We start from the raw sequence: 5,757 nt of genomic DNA, 5'->3' as shown, positions 1-5,757 counted from the left end.
CCTGTCCCCGGCAGCCAGGCTTGCTCAGCCATTTGCCAACTGGGGGTTCCCCACCCCATTCTCCCCCAAACTTGGGGTTTCCACCCCCCATTCCCTTCCACAATGGTTGGGCTGCCCCACCCCTTCTGAAACACCCTTAACTCTTCCTATGCCACAGCCCACCCCTACCTTCTCCACTTCCGCATGAGCTATCTGTCATCAGTGTCCTCCATCTTGAACCAAACTGGTTTCAGTGTCGCTCCCCTCACCCTCTGCCCCAGGGCCAGGCAGGGGTTCTCTGGGGCTGAACCCTTGCTCTGACAATAGGTTTTGTCTCCTTTCTCTGCCCCCATCTTTTCCCAGTGAGAAGGGGTGCTCTCCCGCCTGCTGCAGGAGAACTGGGCCCTGCAGGCTGAGCTGGTGCCGTGGCAGTCCCAGGGCTGAGCGGAATGTGACACACCTGCCATCGATGACAGGCAACATCAGGGGACCTCAGCCCACTCCCTCACCAGGGCCCCTGAGGGGTGGAGGCCAGGGGGGCCCTTGCTTATGGTATGGGGAGAACATAGAGCTTTGGCTCAATTTGCGGGGGGGCGAGGTCAGGGCTTTTGCCCCTGGCTCTGTAAGGGAAGGGCATCAATAGGGTGCACTGCCTTTGGTGTACTGTACTGTTTTACATATCAGAAAAAGCAGGCTGTCTTTGTTCAGATGACACTCCCCATAACAGCAGCAGCCGCGTAGGAGTAACATAGCAAAAGGGCTACTAACGAGCATCTACTGTACTTAGCACTTATATAGTTCTTTACATCTGCAAAATTTTGTAAAAATAATAATTAGTTCTAACAGTACTGAAGTGTAGGTGAATGTTGTTATCCTTATTTATCATATGGAGCAACTGAGATACATAGAGCCAGACTTTCAAAAGAACTCAGTTGCCCACTTAAACACTAAAAGAAGTGGCCAGATTTTCCAAAGGGCTCAGTATGTTAGGTGCTGAACTCTTGGAAATCTGGCCAGTGAAAGTCAAATTACTTGCCCAAGGTCACACAAATCAGTGACAAAACAGATAGTTTTCAGAGTAACAGCTGTGTTAGTCTGTATTCGCAAAAAGAAAAGGAGTACCTGTGGCACCTTAGAGACTAGCTCACAAAAGCGTATGCTCAAATAAATTTGTTAGTTTCTAAGGTGCCACAAGTACTCCTTTTCTTTTTGCGAAAACAGATACTGCGTCTGAAATTCTTGTCTGCCAGTTCCATGATCAATGTGCTAGACCATGCTGTCACTCAGAGCACACATATCCATTCCTTCAGTTAAGAGTCTTCATGCATTCCACTTCTATTTAATGTGGTGTTTTTGCTATCTGTACAGGAAAAGGGGGCCAGAGCTATGCAACACTCTACTAGACCTGATTTTGCATAAGTAATAAATTGTTCACAAGCCTGAATATACTTGACATATCTGATTTTACTTGTGTGTGAGAATTTTTCCATGACTAGGGACCTTCTAGAACTTATTAAACCTTTTATTTGTGGCTGGAAATTATAATGAATCCTGTTAATTTGTGAAGGAACTCATGATGTTGCTAGGGAGGATTGTGATTCTTACACAAATGCATGGAGAAGCAATGTCCTAAAATTACACAAATGACACTAATTAATTAACCCTTTTGCTTCTGCTGACTGAGCAAAGTACACCTAGTACAATGACCCCTCCCATATGCCAAGATGCATTACAATGGGTGTGTAGTCATAACACACACCCTGTTGAAAGCAATGGGACATCAATAAGATTTAGAAGCATGGTTGCTGGTGCAGTGAAGATGTTAAAAGGAAAATGATCAGGTTGGTGCGGCAAAAATGGCAATTGTTAAATGTGCCAGGATTTTGAAGCCAGCCTGTGACTTTAGGAATTTTTGCAATGGGTATGGAAAGGAAGAGAGAGAAATTGAATCTGCCTGTAAAAAGAAAAACAGTTTTTCAAACTTTGCAGACCAAAAAATATGAGTCATTCAAACAAATCACTAAAAATACTCCTCCGGTTTCCTCATGGTGTACTCTTTGAATACATGTGGTTTGTAGTGGCTTATCAATAGAGCTACACACACCAAGATTGACCGGTGGATCCCTGGAACCTGAATGAAATAATACTATTAATCATAAGTGTCAAAAGGAGTTAGATCATTTGGATTCCTGAGCATTGGTTGATGGGCTAATGAAATGTTAATTCTATTGTGTTTCCTTTTTCTCTGTGTATTTTAGACAAATTTTGAGTCATTAGTGGACTGCCTGTTGTAGAGATCTCTGGGCTTTCCACAATCTGGCTGTCACTGGAGAGGAGGTCTGCATCAAATCACAACAAAGGAGGGGAAAAAAAATCTCTTATGAGTGCTGTCACCTTCCTTAAAACGGTGGCAAAGATGTTCAGACATTTTTTTTTGAAAGAATGTATTTCCAAAATCCAGCAACTTTTTCTAGCATGAAATATTTTACCTCTGTAGTGGTGGCTTTCTTTTGTCTCCCTGTGTGACCAATCATGTTGTTTTGCATACTGTAATATGTTGGACTGCAGTAACCAGAAGCCATAAGTTCCATGTTATGGTCAGTATCAGTTCTGAGCACTTTTGATGTACAGTGCTTTCAAAATAAATTCTGAGGGTTGGATTTTCCAAAGTAAACTTGAATCTATGGGTCTGGAAGGAATGAAAAAGTAACTGTAGTATCTCCCCGCCCTCTCTCCTGGGCTACATTAAAAAAAACAAAACAAAAAAAATACAAAACAAAGAATACCTAATAGCCTTGAGCTCAGCAGTGCAGCTGGACTCTAGCCTGATGTTTGAATTATGTCTCTGCTGTGGTGAAATCCTCCGGTTTCTGCCTCAGAGATATTGCCAATGTCATGTCTGCACCTGTTTTTTGTGAATGTTGAGGTCTCTTTGTGCCTTTGTTTCATCCCATTGAAACTGTTATAAGCTCCCTTTGCTTCTCTTGCTGCATACAAAATTAAAGACTGCACTGGTAGCAAACTCTGTTGCTAGGATTCTCTCTGGCATCAGATAGAGAGAGTACCTAATTCAGTTATTTGCACTTGTGGCCAGCTGGTAGTTTCAAGGTATTTTTCTTGAAATACAAAGACTATTTAGAAGCTCACTGATCTGGTCACACCTTGCCATAAAGTACCATCTAAAAAGTGGTTCCCAAACTTTAACAACCTGTGAACCCCTTTCACTAAAATGTCTAGTCTCGTGAACCCCTTCCTAAAAATGAATATTTCCAGGGATTATTCTCCTTTACCTGAGTGTAAATTATAAAAGCAGTGATCTTGGAAATATAAAATTTGTTTTTATGACATGCTTATTACACAATAATTATTATTTATCATTACAGTATTTTTATTATATTATGAAAACAACAATACTCTTCCAAGATCTCACTTTCATAGCTTGTATCACTTTGAATAAGCCTGTTATAAGACAAGGCTCCTATGTTTCATCAAGGAGTATCAGATGTGAAACAGCATGACGGTATTTAAGAAGCCAGCTCAAAGAGTTCCTCCTACACAGGCATTCAGGTCTTGAGCAGTCCAGGCAAACAACACACATTACAACAAAGCTTAAACTTGTTCTTCATAATAATTTTAAAAATAATACTAGCTGCCTATTTAATTTTAAAGACAGCAAAAAATATCTACCTCTCTTTCCATTTCTTATAAGGAGTCTTGAAGTTTAAATCTCCTCAATGTGATGGATATGTTTGCTTTGTTCTGCTTAGCTCTTGGAAGTCCAGGGACTCTGGGCTACTGGCCCCATGCTGCCCGGGGTTCCTAGGGACAGCTCTGTCCACCATTAGGGAATTTTTTCCCTGAGAACCCCCTGTAACATTTTGTGAACCCCCAGGGGTTCAGGTACCCCAGTCTGGGAACCACTGATCTAAAACAATATGATGTTGGCCTGCTCACCTTGTGAGAATTTATTGCACCCTTTGCAAACGTCAAATGCCTTACGAGATTCCAAGCCACAATCCATTTTAAACCCAGAAAACTTCAATTTAAAATCTAGTTAAGTTTGCTCAGTGACAATGTACCTATCTCACCATTTGTGAAACCCAAGTACGTAAAAGCAAGGAAATGAAAAATTAAGGGCATCATAAATCCTACACTACCCCCATGATAAACATAAACACATGGGGCTGGATTTTCAGCTGTGCTGTATTTGGAATCAGTGCAGCTGAGCAGAGCAGGAGGGAAAGGTGGCTCTGAGCCACCTCTCTGTTCCTCTGATCCTGGGCCAGCCAGGGGCAGAATTGGCTGCCTGTGTAATTTAGAGCAGCCTAAGGGATGTTTTTTAAACTATGCTGGTTGTAATGATGCCACAGGGATTGCTGCACCAGCCCAGGATCAGTAGCATACCGTACATTCTTTCCCTTCTGTCGCCAACCTGACATGCCCCCTTGTCAGTGGGAATCCTTGATTGTATCTTTATGGTAACCCTATGCCTGCTTAGTGTTGTAAGGGAGCACAAAGCAGCATTAGTTAGGGGCCAGGATCTTGCCCATTATTACCAAGTGATATATTTCAGCAGCACACTAACCTTATTTCTGACTCATAAATGTTTTATTATCTTGATTTCAAGCTTGAATAAACAGTTAATTATAAATACAGATTTATTTTGATAAACTATTTGTTGCTGTTGGGGAGAATATATATGTAGATTAATTGCAAAAGTGTATAACTGCTGATTTATGGCACAATGATGTTTATTTGCAGCTGGGACTGATTATATGTCACTCATGTGAATTTATATAATTGTTACTTTTTCAGAAACATTTTTGTGTTTGTGATTATATTTTGATATTTGAGTTGAAAGAATAAGAATTTTGGGTCAGAGTATAGATTGTGTGCATGGAATATGCATTTTTTTGCCATAAACATAGTATCTAACCCATACAATGTTGTCAGTTAGCAACTTCAGCTGTTTTTTAAAATAGTCTTTGGTTTTGAATTTTCTAATTCTTTTAAGACATGTTTTCCATTTTTAAGCACTTTGAAGGTTAAAGTCTTGTTTGTTTAAGCCAGTGGTTCCCAAACTTTAACAACCTGTGAACCTCTTTCACTAAAATGTCAAGTCTCGTGAACCCCCTCCTAAAAATGAATATTTCCAGGGATTTTTCTCCTTTACCTGAGTGTAAATTATAAAAGCAGTGATCTTGGAAATATAAAATTTGTTTTTATGACATGCTTATTACACAATAATTATTATTTATCATTACAGTATTTTTATTATATTTGAAAACGACAACACTCTTCCAAGATCTCACTTTCATAGCTTGTATCACTTTGAATAAGCCTGTTATAAGACAAGGCTCCTATGTTTCATCAAGGAGTATCAGATGTGAAACAGCATGACGGTATTTAAGAAGCCAGCTCAAAGAGTTCCTCCTACACAGGCATTCATGCAGTCCAGGCAAACAACGCACGTTACAATAAAGCTTAAACTTGTTCTTCAAAATAATTTTAAAAATAATACTAGCTGCCTATTTAATTTTAAAGACAGCAAAAAATATCTACCTCCCTATCCATTTCTTATAAGGAGTCTTGAAGTTTAAATCTCCTCAGTGTGATGGATATGTTTGCTTTGATCTGCTTAGCTCTTGGAAGTCCAGGGACTCTGGGCTACTGGCCCCATGCTGCCTGGGGTTCCTAGGGACAGCTCTGTCTGCCATTAGGGAATTTTTTCCCTGAGAACCCCCTGTAACATTTTGCGAAACCCTGGGGTTCACGAAT

At 40.5% G+C, this 5,757-nt stretch overlaps 1 non-coding gene across 1 annotated transcript; it reads right to left on the bottom strand.

Moving 5' to 3' along the window:
* Positions 1 to 314: 314 nt before the first annotated feature.
* LOC119841494 lies at positions 315 to 444 on the bottom strand. Its single transcript, XR_005288567.1, has one exon. It is a non-coding gene; the product is annotated as a small nucleolar RNA SNORA5 (small nucleolar RNA).
* Positions 445 to 5,757: the final 5,313 nt, after the last annotated feature.

This window comes from Dermochelys coriacea, chromosome 12 (genome assembly GCF_009764565.3).
Source record: "Dermochelys coriacea isolate rDerCor1 chromosome 12, rDerCor1.pri.v4, whole genome shotgun sequence".
Classification (NCBI taxonomy): Eukaryota; Metazoa; Chordata; order Testudines; family Dermochelyidae; genus Dermochelys; species Dermochelys coriacea.
The sequence above is the reverse complement of the archived record's forward strand: the minus strand, read 5'-3'. Positions and strand labels throughout refer to the sequence as shown.